This window comes from Diorhabda carinulata, chromosome 8, assembly GCF_026250575.1.
Source record: "Diorhabda carinulata isolate Delta chromosome 8, icDioCari1.1, whole genome shotgun sequence".
NCBI lineage: Eukaryota > Metazoa > Arthropoda > Insecta > Coleoptera > Chrysomelidae > Diorhabda > Diorhabda carinulata.
Window position 1 is genome coordinate 4,586,010 of NC_079467.1, and position 22,037 is coordinate 4,608,046.

Below are 22,037 nucleotides of genomic sequence, written 5' to 3' on the forward strand. Positions count from 1 at the left end.
TGATATCGCTGTCGATAAAAAGACCTCGACATTTATGCGTTAACGTAGTTTTATGACAATTGAATAATTTACTTCCTGTTTTGAGTCACTTCGTTTGCATACTCAGTCAAATTTCCATATTAATTTCTATACATAACACGTTATTTATATGAAAATAAAAATTTGGAAAATTTGTAGTTTTGACCATACCTACATATTACTTACTAACCAGTACATCACACTGGTCAACAGTGGCTTTGTTGCCTTGGATAAAGTTTGATTTTGAATATATTAATGGTCACAATTTTATTTATCAGATGCAAACTGGTTGTACATGATGAAATTATACAACAAGAGATGAAATTTCAATATCTAGGAATAGAAATATCAGATACGGTGATACAAGGCTGTCGTCCGTCCTATATTAACATCATCATCATCATCATAAGCCTTTCAATCCCATGTGGATGATGGCTATCGCTTTTGGAGCTTTAAATCCTTTTTTTTTGAGGTGGATTAGTTCTCATTTTCTAATTTTCATTTTCTTTATAGTTTGTCGTTTGTTTTGGCTGCTTTTGTTATTATTTTCCATTCTTTTCGGTTCCAGCATTTTGCTCTACAGTTTTCTATATTGACTGCTCTTATATCCTCCTCTATTTCGTTTCTCCAAGTTTTTCTCGGCCCTATATTAACATACACAGCGGAAACCAGACCAGTCACATCGAACACAAAGAGAATATTAGAATATGAATTTAGCGTGCAGAAAAACACTTTTTGACAGGGAGAGAAGCGAGGAGATTAGAAGAATATGTAAATTGACAACGTAAACGAATGGATATTGGGAAGAAAAAGAGAGTAGAGCGAACACATAGATCGAATGAATGACAGAATGATCAAAATAGCTAGAGGTAAATCGCCCTTAGGGAGCCGAAGCGTTGGAAAACCCCGCAAGAAATGGAGCGACAACCTCTCTAATAATGAAACGGCAGAGGATACGAGGAAAAACAAGCATTAAAGAAAGAAGAAGTAGATTTTGCTCTCGTTGTTTTAAACCATTCATTCCAGATTACGTTACAAACATCGAAAACATGAAATAAAATAACAGATAATGGAGAATGAGAGAATTGTGCGCACCTAAGCAACATATGCTTCCATGACTAGACCTTTGGTCTTATTATACTGAAATTTATAGAAAATTAAAGAGCGTATATTAAAATGTAATAATGTAAGAAGCATATATTTAATAATAATGCTAGTAGGGGTCTGGAAAAGTGTATCACCCAACGGTGCAGGCATATATACATCTGCCTCCGACATTTAGACATCTTCGGGTAAACCCTTTCCAACAGTCTTCGGCAAAAAAAGAACCAATTCGAGTGGTTCTTTCATTTGCTTAGGTTCGAATCAGAACTGTTCGTTTCTTACTTCAGCTATCATAAACCGATCGAATCAGTTTTAGAGATTGGCGATGATAGTTCTGGTAATAATGATGGTGAAAAGTCGTCGAAATTATGGATGGAAGTTGATTATTCTGAGAGATAAACTTTTTAATGTAATATAAATTGTCATGTGAATCAGTTAAGATGGTACGGACATGTCCAAAGAATGCCTGAAGACCGCATACCCAAACAAATTTTAAATTGGGCACCACAAGGAAGAAGAAAAAGAGGAAGACCAAGATTAAGCTGGAGAGAAGGTATCGAGAAGGATATTCGAGAGAGAGGATTGGAAAAAGATCTTTGGGAAGATCGAGAAAAATGGAAACTGGAAATCGGAAGACGGCGAAGAACGTTTTAACCCGATTAATATATATATATATATATATATATATATATATATATATATATATATATATATATATATATATATATATATATATATATATATATATTGTCATGTTTGTGTACGTTAGCGCAATGAATAAATATTGTATTGTATTGTATGATTTTATACTGATAATTAAAGCAATTCGTGCAAAATTATTCCCTAATCATTCCAAAATATCAAAAATGCACATCGTTAATATTCAAGTTTTCACTGCCGACACTACCGAAGTACAACCCGTCGCTTTTTTTAACTTTTTTGTTTTTGGTGATTGTTGATTTTTTTGGTGTGTGATTCTGTGTGTTATGTCTTTATCTAATTTTTTACCAACCTAACTTAACCTTACTGAACCCATCGATCCAGTTGTCTTCTCGGTCTCCCGTGCTTCCTATAATCCTCTCTGATGTACCAGATGAGTTTCTTAATTCATTGTTAGGATATGTTGGCAGCTCCTCGAATAACTTTTTGCGGTCCTATTTCTACGTGAACTTCCTTGTTTCTTGTTGTCCAGTGGACGTTTAATGCTTGTCTCAGCGTTAAATTTTGTTGGATTTGTTTGTTTTGTACGTGTGTCTCCCTGCAATCAAGGCAAATGTCATAATCGGTATTATTATACTCCTGATGAATCTGAGCTTTGTTCCCTTCTTCAGCTTAGTCCTAATTCGCAAAGTCCTGCTCTCGCTTGCCACACTTTGTCGAAAAACAGTGTTTTCCACGTGTTCGTTGAAAGTGAGACCTCGATCCAACGTTTCGCCTAAGTATATGACATTTTTTGTCCCCTGGCTTTCTTCGTCATTGTCGTTGATTTTGATGTTTTTTCTTGTAAAGTTCGGTTTGTCTTTTCTAGCAGTTTACTTATATTTTCCATGTTTTGCACCATTCGTCTATGTCGTTTGCAGCGTTTTGGGGTCTTTTCACCTTCACAAACCTCGTTGCATTAAGGTATCGACCGCATATAGCGATGTCATGGTGTTCTCCATTTCTGGGATGTCCGGTGTGGATTATGTTACACAACATCGGTGATAATATTGGTCCTTGCGACACTCCCGTCTGCTGCTCTAAGTCTTCCAATTTCTCGTTTGCTCCCTTCACCTATAACTTCCTCTCTTTGAGTTACGTGATTAGAAGTTTTAGTGTATCTTGTTTCTTTCATCTTAGCCTACTATAGAACCAAACAAAATTTTAATGTCAAAATATTTTATCACTCAACATATTCTCCTCTTAATTGGACACATTTATTACAGCGAACCTGCAACGTCTCTAGACTTTTCAAAAAAAAAAAAAATGTTTCTTCTTGCTCTGCCAACCAGACCTCCACCTTCAAACTTTTTTTCAGTTGATTAAAGAGATGATAGTCGAACGGAGCCAATTATGGTGAATAAGGGGAGTGTTCTAGTTATTCAAACCCTAAATCACGAATTTTTTGCATGGCAATATAAGATTTGTGTGCAGGTGTGTTGTGCTGCAAAAACAAAACACCTTTAGATAGTTTCCGCGTCTTTTCTCTTTAAATTTTTCCCGTAGTGTGGTCAGTAATGTCGAATAGTAATCTGCAGTTATTGTTCTACCCTTATCCAAAACATCAATCATGATTACTCCATGGCAATCCCAAGAAACTGAAGCAAGAACTTTTCCACCAGATTTTTGGACACGAAACTTCTTAGGTCTAGGAGAACCAGAGTGTCGCCATTCCATCGATTGTTGCTTTGTTTCTGGATCGTAGAAATGTACCCAAGTCTCATCCATAGTATCATGTCATGAACTGCATCGATATTTTCGGGGACTGACACAGAAACGGGCCTGCCCGATCGGTCATCATCTTCAATGGAAAATTTACCTCTTTTGAAGCTTGTAGTCCAATTTTTCACTGTCGCATACGAAGGACATTGATCACCAAGGGTATTAAGCATATATTCGTAAATCTGCTTATCTCTTAACCCTTTTAAATACAGGTAGTACTTGATACTCCAATTTTTCGATTTTCACAATTTCGGTGGACATCTTTTTTCTTTTAATTTATTGCGTTTACTTTTTTGACGTCAAACTACACTAATAAGTTATTCTTCGTTGCTATGGTAGCGCAATATTTTGTTTATGCATGAAACTGATCTAGGCTAACTAGATATCAATACATCCTCGTAAACGTGGTACCGAAATGATCATAAATATTCTCGTCTATCAATAATTCACTCCGCAGAGTAGTGTAGTTATATGTTAATTCTCATTTTAAGAAAAACTGAATAAAAATGAATAACATGATAATATTTCTTCCAGAACAAGAGATCAATTTGTTTACTCAAACATTATTCGTTATTTTCCCTTTTTTTTGTATCTGTTCCACCAAAAAATTCAATTTTCGTATCTTCATTAAAAATTGTATCAAATTTCAGTATATACTTCAAAATTGTTAGTTCATTTTTAAAGTACTTTGCTTGATTTGATTATTCAGCATAAAGACTTTGTTCCGCCGATCAACATTAATTAACAAAAGTCAAGTTCCTCAATATAATAGGATTTTAAAGAATTATTTTCTCTTAAATGGACCTTGATCCAAAAACTCAAACATTCAACCAGCTGATATTTCCACAGCATACTGGTATAGACCACTTTTACTAAGAATGTAGGCCAATCTTATAGTTTTAATAGAAGAAAAACAATTTACTCCTTCAGATGACAAATTTGTCTTCACAGAAAGTTTATTGAATAAAATATTTTAAATACAAAGCGGCTGAAAAGTTGAGTTTGTTTATTTGAACAATACATACAAAACATCAGAAACTCTATATTATACTGACGCATCAAAAAATGAAGATAATCATTCGATTGGCTCGTCAGTGGCTGGGGCAACTGTCAATCTGGGGCAATCAGAAAGGCGGGGAAGTAAATTCAGAAGTGTATTTCGAAAAACACAAAAAGTTCAACTTTAAAGTGTTGGTTTGGTTGGCGATATTTTCTCGCTGTCGTTCTTCAGCATATATTTGTCCTTCTGGAAATTCTGTACCCGCCAAAATATATGAAAAAGAGTGTGTTATAACTAGATCATGAAAAAAAGCATCCTGAAGGAAATTTTGTGTTTTGACCAATGGCAACTGCTCATTACGCAAAAGACGTTATGGGAGCTTTTCAAAGTTGATTATTACATTTATTGAAAAGTCTATGAAAGTTTCTAATTTGCTTCAACTAATGCCAATTGAACGTTTTTGGCAAAATTTGTAACGAAACGTAAATTCTGTAGGTCGGGAAGCAACTCCATAAGAAGAACAATAGAAAAAAATGGAATTTGGATCAACCTCCGATAAATGCCAAATTAAGTTTTTCATAATTTATTGCTTCATTTAAAAACAATAATTAGAAAAGTGAGCTGAATGGGTGCTGATTCAACTATACCAATAAATGTCCCAATCGGAACGACATAATTTGCTGCGTTAAGGACGGGTCTAGGAAGGGACATTAATTCTGTGCGGGCATCAAAACAAATTCCTCCCCAAAACATGATAGACCCTTCTTGGAACTGCTCCCTGGGAATGATATAAGACTGCGCAAATCTTTCCCATCGCCGTCATCGAATTTGATTACGTCCATCCAATCTAAATGTTGCCTAACAAATCTTAATCTAGCATTCTGAAGGTGTCTTATTGATCTATCAGAGATATTTACATTTCAGACTTCTCGTAAAAGTTTGTGGAGCTTCTCACTTGTTATTGACCGATTTCTTAATGAATTTAATTGCAAAAAACGTTCATCTCGAAGAGTTAAAACTGAAGGACGTCCTTGTCCAGGCCTCCTAGAATGTGAACCGGTCTCTCGAAATCTTTGCATCAATCTGCCAATGGTTGTGTGGTGTACGTCAAACAAATTTGCCACTTCATGATAACTTTGCCCCTGTCCTACTAACTCGGCTATCCTTTCAGCTTCGCATTAACTTAATTGTCTAACTCTATTCATTTTTTGTTTAACTAGTCTCGACTTTAACTTTACATTTTATCGCTAACATTTAAGATATTTCAACTTTTTGTGATAGAACAAAAAAAAAGCCCAAAAGATTAACATTTTGGGTTTTGATATTGAAATAAAGAGTGGTCCGTTATTTATGGCCACGAGTTTATATAAATTTTAAATTCGAATAGACCGAATTATTACACTTTGTTCTAATCGCCCAAATACAGGCCTAGATAAAGTCGTGCGTACATTTCCTGGTTGGCGCGCGTCTCTTCGCTATTATCGAGCGGTTCCGTAACTCCTGCCACCCGATTCCACTCACTCGAATCGAAAAATACCAAAATCCGAGAATCGTCGCTTGCCGCATCGCTAGTATTCGATCTAAAAGAGGCGGCGAAAAGTCAATAGTAACCTACCCAGTGGCATAGATTCTTGTAATCGTCCTTGCGACCGAGAAAACGAGTGTCCTGTATCCTACTTCATTCTCAATCTCGCTGGAGTTTCGTTTTATGTGTTAAGATTTGGGGTAAGTTGATTTTCATAAACTTAGAAAATTCTTCTCCTTCGAAAGAGCATTTTTTTTTAATTTTCGACTAGGTCTTCATACAATATGTATATTCTTCTTAATAATTCGATTTTTATTTGATTATTGACATTTTGTTTTATCTATGGTATTTTACAACACATTCACCGGCGATTCATTCTTGACTTTTTACCTTTTTATCTCATGTTTTGTTTTAAGTTCATGTGTTTTGTATATGATACGATATCGATTTTTAACATTGGTGCAAAGAAAAAAAAAACGTTTATTAAAATTTGCACTGTATCAAATTATTTTTCAGTCAACGGCATTATGGCAACTATTTAAAAACTACTTTTATATCTGGATTGTTCCAAAGGATAGGATTTTTTAATAATTTTGTCAACAAAATTTTTTTTGTGGTAACACAAGAATAAATAGCATATTGTGATAAAATGGACCTATACAAATACGAAAATATGAAAAAAATAATTGTAACATTTGATGTTACATTTATAGAACCATATTCATTGGTTAAATGTTTAATATTTATTAAAAAAATAATATAATGTTTTTTAAATAGTATATAATGACAATATTTATAGTTAACAACCTTTGTGTCGATATTAACATCCCTAATGGCTCCCAATTGCAAGAAGACTTCAATTTGAATATTGAATTTTGAATTCTATGATTTTGAAAATTTATACGAGTATTAATACTATCCGAAACCACCGAAAATCTTAATTAATTATTCCCCAGACGATGAATACTTAAGTATTCGAAAGCTCGGAAAATAAATTAAAGTTAGTCCACTTTGATGTTTCATTGCCAAGTTCCTAATAAGAAACCGCTCATAATATAGCTGGCAAAGACTTTACGTACTCGAATAATCGTATTTTAAACACCTTAACGTCCACTTACACTTTAGTACAACGTTAGTAGTTAGAAAATATTATGTTTTTTACTTTCATTAACAATTATCTATTACTAGTTATTTCTGAAACTCTTGTCATTCCGTGAAGCTCAACATACATTTTTAATTATTCTTCTAAATATATGTCTAAATTTTTAAATTATTTTGACTTCTAAAATCGAGTGATTATCTCAATGAAGGATTATTACACATTGTCAAGCATAAAATAAATGTCAGATCATGGAAGTATTCTCAAATTTTCATTTCCGTAAACTCTTTTTACGAGTATATCGTTCATTTATTATTTCTTGAAGCAAAAAATGTGATTTTTGCTGATACTACTCCAGAATTTCCACTTTTTTGGGGCAAATACACTATACTACAGTTCGAGTTATCAACAAACTTTCCGGACCGAAAACAACCCGACAAAGTTTTTGCTAACAAATATCATCAATACAAAAACTTTTGTTTATATTAGCCACTTCGAGATTCCGAAAAACTAGTGTGATTTAGAATATCTTGTAATTTCAAGATTGGATGATCCTTTTTTTTTCTACCGTGACCCAATCCATGAAGAGTAGTAACCATCTAAGCACAAATGTCCAAGAATGACCATAAAACCTGCCTTTATCGATATCATTGTCCTAAATAAGATAGAGACAACTTACGACTTTGAAAACTTACATCCATTACATACCATAACTTCTTTCATTATCTGAAATTTATTTGTTTCGGCACGCTAAAGAATACTTCGCACGTCGTTTCTTCCATATTCTCACACGACAAAACTTCAAGACAAAACAGAAAATGATACCAAACTTAAATCGTAAATCATACAAATCAATGTTATCTAACTTTAAAAGATAATTCATAGCATCAACGAGAACTCCCTAACGATCAAAACATTTCTATATTGTAAATACTTGATTTCAAAGAATCCTAGGATATATTGAAAAATTCTTAGCCTACATAGAACCAATGAAAATTTCAATGTCAAAAAATATTTTATTACTCAACATATTCTTCTCTTAATTGGATACATTAATTATAGCGAACCTGTAATGTCTCTAGACCTTTCAAATGAAATGTTTCTTCTTGCTCTGCCAACCAGACCTACACCTTCAAACTTTTTTTCAGTTGAGGGAAGAGATGATAGTCGGACAGAGCCAAATCTGGTGAATCAGGGGGGTGTTCTAGTAATTCAAACCCTAAATTACAAATTCTTTGCATGGCAACATGAGATTTTTGTGCAGAGGCGTTGTCCTGCAAAAACAAAACACTTATGGATAGCTTTCCGCGTCTTTTCTCTTTAATTTTTTCCCGTAGAGTGGTCAGTAATCTCGAATAGTAATCTCCAATTATTGTTCTACCCTTATCCAAAAAATCAATCATGATTATTCCATTGCAATCCCAAAAAACTGAAGCAAGAACTTTTCCACCAGATTTTTGGACACGAAACTTCTTAGGTCTTGGAGAATCAGAGTTTCGCCATTCCATTGATTGTTGCTTTGTTTCTGGATCGTAGAAATGTACCCAAGTCTCATCCATAGTAACAATTCGGTTTAAGTCTACATCGTTTTCAAATCGAGTACAGATCGAACGTGATGCTTCTACCCTTGCACGCTTTTGGTCAACATTCAAACATTTGTAGATACATTCTACAGAAATTTTGTTCATTGCCAAATTGTCGTGAACTATATGATGATCGCGTTCATATGAAATATTCAGTGCTTCAGATATCCGTTTTAACCCAATTCGACGGTCTGATAAAATCATGTCATGAACTGCATCAATATTTTCGGGGACTGACACAGAAACTGGCCTGGAAAATTTACCTCTTTTGAAGCTTGCAGTCCAATTTTTCACGGTCGCATACGAAGGACATTGATCACGAAGAGTATTAAGCATATCTTCGTAAATCTGCTTATCTCTTAACCCTTTTAAATACAGGTAGTACTTGATGCTGGCTCGATACTCCAATTTTTCGATTTTCACAATTTCGGTGGACATCTTTTTTCTTTTAATTTATTGCGTAACTCTGGTTTACTTTTTTGACGTCAAACTTTACACTTACACTTACACAAGTTATTGTTCGTTTCTATTGTAACGCAATATTTTGTTTATGCATGGAACTGGTCTAGGCTAACTAGATATTAGTACATTCTCGTATATAATAGTGAATCAATCGCATAAACTATTACAACAAAACAATTTTCAATTACAAGCATTTTTTGCAGATGATATTAATCATGAAACAGAGTTTTGTGTCATTTTCAGGTTTGATATACCGATACCAATTTTGCACTCACTGTTACCATCTTCTAAAGTCGTCCTAATAGACTGTAGTGCAACAAACCAAAAACGAATTCAGTTGGCAACATTATCGATTATGGAAACATTCCAATATGTGAAATATTTGTTATGTCTATTCAATACATCTGTGCTATGTCTGATATTCAAAGTGTACACAGTTATGATTCAAAGCACCCCTTTTTTTAATATAAATATATTGTCATCACTATTATCGGCCCCATCATAAATAACAATGAAAAACCGTATCCACAAGAGAATCTGATTTGTAGCATTCTTCCATGCTAATGGGATAACTATGTCTACTGCAATATGTAGCAAACGCTCCATGTCTGCAATTTTGTTTTGTTTCAATGTGGTGCGCCACAAAACTCTTTGTCTGTCCAAATAAGTTATAAAGGATTAAGCATTATATCCACTTTCCTTTTCACGTAACCATGATTGCATTTAAGCTTTTTGACTGTTTAAAATTGGAATACGTTCGTTCCGACTTTGATAGTGCAATGACTTTCTTATTTATTTAAACTATCTCAAACGGTGGGGTTAATTTATGGAAACTGAATTTTACTTACTTAATTTGTCTACACACTTACACTTTTTCACTATTTATTATAATTAACTATTAACTACTCATAGAATTTATTTAAATTAACCTGTTACTTTTTACTATTTCGAGCCGTTCACTATGACATTGAATTATATACTGACTTCTCGCTATTGAACAAGCACGAAATTATACCAAAAATAAAACTAGAAAGTAAACAAAACATCTAGAAAAATAATATTGTGTGTCCCTCTTTAGTAAATAGTTTGATATTTTCAATAATCTGTTATTTTGTAATGCATTTAAAAATATATATTAACAACTGCCTTTCGAGTAACAGTGAAGGGGAAACATTAATGTTTAATTAATGGTAAATAACAAAAAAATGTTTTATTATTAAATGGTTTACGCAAACCGGCGCAATCGCCAAACTTGAGACTCTTCCAACATAACCGAACAGGACCGGCTACACGGTCCATGTAGTGGACGAGTTCGTAACAATAGGAAGCGCTATTACAATGATATTCGATACATTGCAGAAAGGACTGCAATCACCTGTTGGTGCCTCAAAACCTATCGATAAACATGGTTGTTTCAAGTTTTATTTTGTCCAAGTTACGCTTGAAATAAAATGTTTTTTTATCCCTATAATTTGACGACTAATTTCATTTTTAGTTTGACGAATTTTAACAATGTTTCAATGCAAGATTTTCTCTTCGCGGATTTTATTCTGTTACTGCGGCATTCTAAGCAATAATCATTTCTAATGGCCGTTTTCTTCGCGAAATAGTTAAACTTTAGCTACGTATTCCATCAGAGAAATATATTCTAGGTTTAAAATCGAATGGTTTTCGTTATATATTATCTGGAGAAAAACATTAACAAAAGGAAAACTACAAATGAAAAAATTTGCCAAAAATCGACTACAATTAATTACGGTAATTTTATAATATCGGCGAGTCTTGTTACTTTACAAAGTGATATGTAGAGCTCTTCGTCTAACATGAAACGTGTATTAATTTTAATCAAAAGCGGAATTAACATTTTTTACATTATGCATGTTCTTTGTAATGAAAAAAAAATAGATAAACATGCTAACCTAGTTAGATAAGAAGCGACAAACGAGTTTTTACTACAATGACCTCAATTCTACTACCGAAATTCGAGATAAAACGTAATATAAAAAAATGTACTACTAGTTACACGTTCTCAGATATTATTTGGAAACCAAGATCATAAAGTAAGTCATAACTTCATTACTTCCAATTTTACATTTTACAGGGTAGATATACTTAAAATGACGACGTCTGCAACAAATTTATAAATGGAACGCAAATTGTTTGTTTATTTAATACTTCATTATCAATCATGTAGATAAAATAATCTGAAAAGCCACTGCGGCTATATAGACTTGTCGCCATCTTATTTGCAAGACATGGAGCCTTAAGTCTAAGATAGTGTACTGTGCATACCAGTACCGCTTGTTTGATTGTCGAAAACTGAACAATCAATAGCTCAGAAACAACGAAACTAAATTCAATGGCTAATTTGCTTGGGCGCTGCTAAACCTGTCTCCCTTTTAATTTATATTGAGTTTAGTGGCACCCAGGGGCTAATACGAACAGACAAATTAAAGACAGGAAATCTGAATTCTATTATTAATGGAGCTAGAAAGAGGTGACGATCGAAGTGGTAATCATTAACCGCCAAACATGGGACAATAAAGATCTTCCACGAACTCGAAAGAATTTCTAGTATACAGATAGTGCGAAGCTAGCCCAAGGAGAAGACTTGTGCATTTTGGACCAAATTGTAAGCTTTCAATAGAAAAATCACTCATTATTTTTCATGAAGAGTTAGCCAAGAAGCCAAGGCCCTGAAAACTATGTGTACGTCCAAAATATCATGGAAGTGCAAACAATCTCTAGAAGTAACAAGTAACCCTAATGCAGCTACCAGACAATGAAAGAGTAGAAGACAGACTTGCAAAAAAAGGGTTACGATACCATACTGTGGTCCAGAGCCTTATGAGATACCACATCAATAACGAGCTGTGTCGATGGCTTTAGAATCGGATGGAGAAACACTGCAGGACTAAGACAATCCAAACGATTCATAACCGTATCAGCTAAGAAGTCTGACGAACTTCTCGTGATGATTAGAAAAGATATTAAGGATTAATTGTCGTCTGAGGACGACAATTGCAAATTCTGTGATCAAGTTATGTAAACAGCAGAGCATCTATTCTGCGAATGCTCTGTCTATTTCATGAAAAGGAGTAGCATCAACACCTTGGGAATTGGGAGGAGACTACGTATTCTGGAAACGCACCAATGAGATGTAAAGTTTAAACACTCTAAAATCCAGGACATTGTATCAACTAACGACTGAACAGAAAAGTTTAAAGGTGTTTCATATATTGTTCAATTAAACGTTGAAAACTTCTTGAAATACACCCGTATTCCAGTAATTTTTTTTCTTTAAATTCTGGAAGATGATCTAGATGAATTTGGTAACTTTCCAACAAGATGGTGTTCTTGTACACTATTACTGTGCAGTAGAATATATTTTAGATCTTTTTCTGTGGGTTGAGTTGAACAATGTAAGTAAATCCAACAGTATCTGAATATAGTGTGGGAATTCAGACTTATGGAAACGTAGTTAGTTCAAAGTTGTTTTCTGAAATCGCTTGTCTACATCTGTTTTTAAAAATCCGTAAAAGTGACATTTGCAATACAGCGCACAGAAATTAATAAAAAGAAATTATTTATTTATACTTTTCTAAAAACAACAATATAATTAGTATATTTAGGAACCGTTGATATTGATATTAATATTTATTGTACAATTTATATTATTGCAGAAGTTAGTCCCTTCGGTATTTCATTCTTTAGAATTAGAAATGTTGAAGAGAAGGTTCGAAGATGTTTTGGTTTTTCTGATGAAATGTCGCAGAGCTTGTATTTTTCAAATGGGAAGGGTACAACAATGTTTGGAGTGCTTCTATTTTTCTTTGCATGGATTTTCCTATGTATCCTGCTACGTTGAATGAAAGTCATTCGCCGTGTCACTTCATAGTGACCAAAACGCCTTAGCCCATGTTCGATATATTCTTCGGGATTTTTCAGTTTCAGATATTTTGCAATGAGCTTCGGGACAGCGGGCGGGCGTAACACCTACAATTCCGGTAGGCAATAAATAATCTGCTGTTCATATTTTTAAGCCGTAGATCTGCATATGGCTTGAATGTGCATGCCTCATTAGTTATGGTAAAATTTCTTGACATTATCTTCCGCATCGTCTAACTCAAACGTATTAATTCATCTCTGCTACATGCGCCAAAGATCCCAAACATTAAAATCATATTTGCCAGTAGATATTGTTATTTTGGTGTACTGCCCACAGACTGACGCTACAAAAAATATATAGTTTTTCGATATTTTGTGTTGCTAGCAATTTCTTTTATAGCCACTCTTTAACATTGAGAACCGACTCCATAACGTGGAAGATTTCACAAAATAAACTAGAGAATATAACCACTAACTGTCTTAACTTTTTTGAGATCTCCGAGCTGCTATTCGAGTTCATACCACAACCTGGATTTTGCTGGTAACAAATCAGCACTGGCTTATACCTTTAGCTCTAATACTTTTGAATTGAATAAAAGAAAACAATGCCGATAATAAAGATATGGATATGTCAATCATACTTATATATAATAGATTATTCCAGACTTTCTGATAAAATATACCATTACTTTCATAATCAAATCAAAGACTCTTAATTTGACAGGGGTTATTGAAAAAAAAATGGCACTTGCATTATGGATTTTCAATTCAAGGTAAATTTTACTGCGCGCTTGATTGGCAGGTTTCCGCCGAGTTTTTTTACCTGAAAAAGAGGTACACTAACTAAAAAGGTTTCGAAGCCCTGCTCTAGTTTCAATTTGTTATTTAACCAGAAAAAAACACTTTTAACTAATATATTCTAGTATGCCCTAGTCGAAACTAGTAGTTCCCGATCAAAAATTTAAAAAAAAAATAGATTTAACGCCTAATGCTCTAGTCAACATTAGTTTTGACTAGTAAAAACTAGTTTTAACGTTAGATGTATGAAAACTAGAATCAACTGAAAACGGGTTTTCACTGTAACATATATATTTATATAAGAAAAAATACCAGTAATGGTATCTGAGCCCATGTGATTAAGACAACCAGCCTACAGTGAGTTTAGTATGTAATCCTAGAGGGTTGGTTGAATGTATATAAACATAATAATCGTAAACCAAATCCGTGATTGTTAGTGTGTTAATATGATTTGTCACGCCGTCTGCCATATCATAATTATTAGACCGGTCAAGTAAGTTCTGAAAATACTGATAAAATATCAAAAATTCCGATAGAGTTGATTTAAGTGGGTTTACTTTTATAAACAAGTTCCCGGAACTTTGGACAATCCCAAAATTAAAAAAGAACAAAAGTCAAAATTTTGAGTTTTTTTGATTTTTCTCGTGAATTGTCACTTCCTTTGCTAATAATCACCATTTCTGAGATAAATTTTTTGTTGCAATATTTATGCCCTTTCGAGCGTCAAAGTATTGGCATTTTTTCCACTATTTCCGATCCTTTTCTACTTCATTCTGCTGTATTAGTTCCCCCTGTCTTTCCCTTTCCTGTGCTACTTGTTATAGCCAAATATTTCTGGATCTTCCTTTCCTTCTTCTATTGTATCTTTTTGCTTCTGTCATTTTTCTTGTTGGACTTTGTGCTGTTTCTCTCTTTATGTGTCCTTCCTAGTTTAAATATCCTTTAACTATTTTGTTTTCTCTTAGTGCCTGTTCAAGCTTTTCCAGAATTATCTCATTTCTTATTCTATCCATCCACGTTTTTCCTGCTATTTTCCTCAGTTGCTTCATCTTCGCTGCTACTATTCTACTCTTTTTGTTCAACACTCAAGTTTCACTTCTATATATCAATGTGGGTACAGTTATCGAGTTGTATACTTTTGTTTTTATGTTTTCCTCTATTTTTTCAGAAAATTGTCTTATTGAGAACATGGTATATTTGATTTGATTTTCTTACTTCGTTCTCTATCTCAATATCTATTTTTCCGTTTTCTGTGATAATGACTTCCAGATACGTAGATCTTTCATTATTAAATCTTCCCCATGTTCTCTTTTTTGATTTATTACCATCCTACTATCTCAGGTCTTCTATTGTCTTTATCCATATTTCTACTTTTTCTTCAGTTATTTTAAATATGGTGTACATATAGGTACTAATCCGTCTATTTTTACCGGTTCTATGTTTCTGTAACAAATTATCGTCTCAAATTTATAGTTCTTCTATTTTATTTTTTTTCATCATTCTATCTACGATAAGTATAAACTGAAAGGGACCAAGACTATCTTCTTTTTTTCTCCCATCTCCATACTAAACTATGTCGATCTCCTTCATCTATTTAAACTTTCCCTCTCATGTTTTAATATATGTTATCTCAGTTATTTGTTTCATATCATCCAATACCATTTTTTTCTATCTATTGAGTCGAAAGCAGCTTTCAAATGGATAAATTTAATATGTAATTCTTCTCCCTGTTCTATTTTCCTTTCTATTAAGCCCCAAAATGTATATGTTATATGTCGTTTGTTACTTTTTTCTCTAAGTACTTTGAGCTTTCTCCATTTCCTCATTAATATATTCCCTTATCTTATCTTGCTTCGATTTTTCGTACATTAAGGCATCTCATTTTATATGTAGTGCTATCAATTGATTATCTTTCCCTTCTATGTTGTCTCATCCACATTCCTATCCTATTGGGATTTTCTTTATCACTTCTTCCACTTCCTCCTCCGTGGTTTCCTCTTTTGTCCTTTTATAGTCGTTTAATTTTCCTTCATCTTTGAATTCTTCTTTTCTCGTCAAGTTTCCACTTTTTTTAAAAAAATTCTTTCCGTGTCTCTAATATGTCTTTCGTGTTTAGTTTAGCTTCTTGTATCTCTTATTCTTCTTATTTCCTTTCTTTTTCTTCCTTCCATTGCTCTGATTCTGTTCCAAAAGCTTTTGTTATTATCTTTATAGTTATTCGTTAATATTTCTCCAAATTGTTTCCATGCTTTTTTTTTCTGTTTCTTGTATTTCTGAAATATAAGTTGAAAAAGTTGCATTATATATAATATGAAAGCGTTTGCCACGTATATACGAGGTCTGGGTATTAAATAACGAGACTGGTTACGAAAAAGGGTTTTATTATAAAAATTATTCTATATTCGAAAACTCCTCTTCAATATACTCCCCTCCCATCGCCATACACCTTTCTATACGTTTTTTCCACAACGAAGCAGTGCTGGAAGTCTTCTTTGGTGAGAACCTTCAGGAGCTCTGCCGTTTTTTGCTTTGCCGCTTCCATCGATCCAAATCGGATCCCTTTCAAATCAGATCTTCTTCTAACCTTTCTAACTTTTCAAGTAAATCTGAGAAGACCCGTTGACGCAAGTGCTTCTGGTTAGGACTCAGATTTTCTTACACCAACTTCGCATAGACTTTTGTCATTTAAACTTTTTCTAATCGTTTCTTTATCGGTGTTTACAGCCTCAGCAATCATCCGGATGATCATTCGACGATCTGCACGCACAATTTGGTTGATTCTGGTCATTGTTTCCGGAGTTGAGACAGTCTCAGAGCGACCAGGGCGCTGGTCATCTTCAGTGCGCTCTCGGCCCTCGCTAAAGCGCTTACAACATTCAAAAACACGCCCACGAGTTAGAAAATTGTCTCCATAGGACTCTTGCAACAAATTATAGCACTTAGTCGGAATTTTTTTAATTTATAGAGAAATTTGAGATTGATTCGTTGTTTTTCGTCACACATGGTTTTCGGCATGAGAAAAAAGCACGTCTAGGGCGCCCTCTAGGCGCGCAGTCTCGTTATTTAATAGCCAGACCTCGTATACTACGTCAAACATTTAATATAAATGATAATAGTTATTCATGCCTCTTATAACTGACTCACTCACTTGCATAACCATAAATAAAATAAATGCTCGGATCTAGACATTCTTATACACGCTTTTTTTGAACAATCGAGATGAAATACGGTTTTTTTTGCAGTATATGCCGGTTAACACGTAAAACAAAATGCTTCAATTTTGTGTCATTTGTAATAAACTTTCGACTCAGAGTGAAGCTGTATTGGTTCAGTGAAAAGATAAAAAAAGGATCAAGTAGCTCGCCGGTTCAAATATTCAATTAAATACAGTAGAAGAAAATTCTTATATCAATGCATTCAGCTTCATACGAAAAATTTAAAAATTTTCAGCTAGAAAAAGGGAAAATAGAAGAAGACATGATAACTGACGTCGAATTTGGAGATTATGAAGCATAATAATATATCCAGAAAAAATTATAGTAAATATTAAAAGCAACAATCAACATAATTAATAATTTAAACAGTAAATATAAGATTCTCCCCAATATCAATAGTATCTCACAGGTGAAGTGGAAATTTCTGCCTATCATACGTATATAATGAACTTTTTCAACGTTTAGAGCCGCGAAATCTTAGAAACAGTAATTCTTAGCAATAAGGAGATAAAGGGATAGTTTTTCTCATAAAACTCTCTGTTTACTAGAGAATACCAAAAACACCCAAATTTTGAACTTTAATTTTTTCATCACACGTGGAATCGCTGGCGACTTCTGGAAGCTAATTTCCAACCGTAAATCTAAGGTTTCTCTATCAAAATTCAGATCTGTGGTAATTTTTGTTATGTGAAATATCTATTTTGACCGGACTAAATTATAAGTCTTGACAAAGATATGGCGTACGCCCACCGTTTCGTGATATTTAAAGCAAAAATAATAATACATAATTAAATTGGTTTTATATTACGTACGTGTAGGTTTATAGAACCATGAAACGTGAGCATATGCATGAAATGTATAAGCAGATTGTATGTAAAAAAATTTAACCTATTAAAATTTATAGCTGGAATACGTTGATGGTACATAAACTTTGTATAAAAAATTTATACAACTCTGTGAAAAATGCTTAGAGAAACGGTCAATGTAAAACAGAATATATATTCATTAAAAATGGAGTGTGGTCAAGTCTTTGCCAACTATATTATGAGCGGTTTCTTATTGGGAACGTGGCAATGAAACACCAAAGTGGACTAACTTTAATAATTATATATAATTCTATCAATGTCAATTTGAATATTGAATTTTGAAACCTATGAATTTTAAAATTTTTTACAAGAATGCGATTCAAAACCACCAAAACACTTAATTAATTATTTCCCAGACATTGAATACATAAGTATTCGTAAGCTCGGAAAATATATTAAAGTTAGTCCACTTTGGTGTTCCATTGCCAAGTTCATAATAAGAAACCGCTTATATATTATTGAAAATTAGTGCAGTTAGTAAATACCACCGAGTTAATCTTAGTCTTGCAAATGTGGTTTCGGTCTTGCAATGTAATAATTGGTCTTATGCTTGATTTAGTCGGCAAGGTCCAATCTCATTCTTCCATCAAGACTTTTGCAAATCTTACACTTTGTTGTTAGATTTAATAGAATATAATTGAGAATAAAAATGTGGATGGTGGTACATTTCTTGAATTTTTATCAGTCTACCAGAAATTACAACGAAGAAATAAATATACACAATTTTGAAAAGTATTTGTTAATTTCTTTCGCCTACTAAACAAATAGTTTATAACTTCAAATGTTTTGAAATTATTTCAATTCCAAGAAATGCCAGGATATATTGATATCTAATTATCCTAGACCAGTTCCATGCATAAATAAAATATTGCGTAGGAACGAACAATAACTTAATAGAAGTGTAAGTGTAAAGTTTGACGTCAAAAAAGTAAACCAGAGTTATGCAATAAATTAAAAGAAAATTCACCGAAATTGTGAAAATCGAAAAATTGGAATATCGAACCATCATCAAGTACCTGTATTTAAAAGGTTTAATAAGTAAGCAGATTTACGAAGATATGCTTAACACCCTTGGTGATCAATGTCCTTCGTATGCAACCGTGAAAAATTGGACTGGAACCTTCAAAAGAGGTAAATTTTCATTGAAGATTATGTCCGATCGGCAAGGCCAGCAGCTTTTGTGCAGTCCCCGAAAATATCGATGCAGTTCGTGACATGATTTTATCAGACCGTCGAATTGAGCTAAAACGGATATCTGAAGCACTGAATATTTCATACGAACGCGTTTACCATATAGTCAAGTAAGGGTAGAAGCATCGCGTTTGATCTGTGCTCGATTTGAAAACGATGTAGACTTCTTAAACCGAATTGTTACTATGGATGAGACTCGGGTATATTTCTACGATCCATACAAAGCAACAATGGATGGAATGGTGATACTCTGATTCTCCAAGACTTAAGAAGTTTCGTGTCCAAAAATCTGCTGTAAAAGTTCTTGCTTCAGTTTTTTGGTATTACCATGAAATAATCATGATTGATTTTTTGGATAAGGGTAGAACTATAACTGGAGATTACTATTCGATATTACTGATCACTCTTCGGGAAAAATTAAAGAGAAAAGTAGCAGAAAGCTATTCAAAGGTGTTTTGTTTTTGCAGGACAACGCCCCTGCACTCAAATCTCATGTTGCAATGGAAAAAATTCGTAATTCATTATTCACCCTTTTTCACCAGATTTGGCTCGATTCACCCGACTCGTCAATTGAAAAAAGATGATAAAAGCTGTGGAGGTCTGCTTTGCAGAGCAAGAAGAAACATTTTTTTGAATGGTCTTGAGACGTTGCAGGTTCGCTGTAATAAATGCATCCAGTTAAGAGGAGAATATGTTGAGTAATAAAATATTTTGATTTTGTTTGATTCTATAGAAGGCTAAGAATATATCCTCGTAGTTTTTATGCTCACCAATTGAATCAATTAAAAAGAATTTTTAGTTCTTACTTCAACTTATCACATAAATACGAGGGTGGTTCAAATATAGACCGGAATTTTACTATAAAAAATTTTAGTATTTAGTTACAGAGGTGAAATTTTTTACAGTTTTTCTAGATAGTCCCCATCACACTCTTCATAATTTTGTCACCTGTCCGGAAGCTTTAAAAAAACTCTACCTCGGAAACGCTTTCGCTGTCTGCCAACTACATCTTTCAATGGACCAAAGAAATAATAATCGCATAGCGTCAAATCTGGACTATAATCCTAAGCTGCTACGGATTGAAATATCCCGTAGTTTCGAACTGTAGACAGGTTTCATCGAGAAAATCAACTGCAATTACTCCTCCCATGTCCCAAATCACGGTACGAAATATAGTTATGTACCCAAGTCTCGTCTGTTGATAATATTTAATAAAATTTCAGCTTACAATTCAGAAGTCACTATTTACACTACCACTACACCAATACTCACAATTACACTGACTGACTTGCTGGTTTCGATAACCAAGTTATCGTCTTCAGAGACTGAAGGTAAACGTAAGCAAGGGAAGAGAAATACGTGCCTTGGTAGCTGCTTCCACAGACTTGCACTTCTCCAAAGAAATGAGTCCCGATAAATTCTGGACGTCTGCAGGCGAACTCGATGTTCAAGAACCTGTCGAGTAGGTCTTGTAAAAACTGCTCTAAGCGGGATTTTGTTGGGCTGGCTGAAATTTGGCGGAAACCATGAATTATTTGCTCAAAACTACCTATGCTGATACCCTATTCTTCACCCATGTTGCGTTCAGTAATGCTTAGGTCTCCCCAAATAAGTTTCTATAGCGTAGATGTTCTCATCGGTACCAAACAGTTGTTCTTTGGGCCGAGTGGGTGGCAAATCACAATGCGTACACTTGAATCTTGGGGAGGTAATCATCCCCAATGTAAATAATTTTCGACAAATTTCCGCAAACATTATCTTTGACCAAAAAATAAATAATGATGCGCTGCAAAACAGCCACTGGTACATCCTTTTCGTAACAGACTAGTCTAATATCTACTTTTACGACACTAAAGTTTTTATTCAAAAATTCGGGTTTATATTTGAATCACCCTCGTATATACATTAATACTGATTTTTTATTAAATTGACTTAAATCATATATACAATTCTAACTTTTTCAAATGTTTTTTTTTTAATTGGGAGGACAATTTTGACTTGTTTGTGTATTTATTTAAAAGGTCACTTTCTCTTTTTTATAACGATGTTGAATAAACAATAATTGTGAAATTAACAACGTACGTTTACGAAATTATTGTCTACCTACTTTTTAACAAATTGACCGTTCCATATGTCAGAAGCAACGCTTATTTATATCACAATAATCGCATCAAACTTATTTGAAAATAATTATTTTAGCGAATATTGCATAAAACGAAAGATACGAATATATTGAAAACCATTTAAGAATGGGACTCAAACTAATTTCTGCAGATATTATGCCAACAATATTTCTAATTATATAAAAGTTCAATCTTCTGCGATTACGGAAGTTAAAACAAATAGAAACGGGAACGACTATAAATAACATGTATATACTAAACTCATTTTCAAAATTATCGTAATAAATTAACATGTTGTAACTGGATGAATTACAAAAGTTAGTATTACAAACGAAACAAAATATCTCCCAATTCAATGGTTTCGATACAGTTTTTGTTATAAATTTCATACTAAACTGTTTTAAGCACGTTCGAAATTATTTACTTGAAATATATTATACGAGGGTTACTACTTAAGTTTTGAAATAGATATCTATAGTTGGATATAGCTTAACTGTTTTTCAAAATATTCTCTATTAAGATCAATACACTTGCATGAGTTTGAACCAATTGTCGAAGCATTTTTTTCATTTCGATTGAGGTCCTTCAGGTGTAGAAAAACGTTGTTTGAACTGAAGTGTGAAAGCTCGCATTGTCGTGATGGAAAATGATTCGTCTTCTGCATTTGGCGTCCTCTATTGTTTCTAACAATTCTGGTAAACAAATGCTGGTGTACCGTTCTAAGTTACCATGATGGGACGATGA

The 22,037-nt window shown here is 33.6% G+C and overlaps 1 protein-coding gene and 1 long non-coding RNA gene across 2 annotated transcripts in view; one reads left to right on the plus strand and one right to left on the minus strand.

Moving 5' to 3' along the window:
• Positions 1 to 22,037, minus strand: part of LOC130897384 (rap1 GTPase-activating protein 1) — an 848,316-nt gene that overhangs the window by 782,733 nt on the left and 43,546 nt on the right. The window lies entirely within an intron of this gene.
• Positions 6,021 to 22,037, plus strand: part of LOC130897388 (uncharacterized) — a 34,097-nt gene continuing 18,080 nt past the window's right edge. Inside the window, exon 1 of the long non-coding RNA XR_009059695.1 lies at positions 6,021 to 6,268. This is a non-coding gene — a long non-coding RNA (uncharacterized LOC130897388). The remainder of the gene's footprint in view (positions 6,269 to 22,037) is intronic.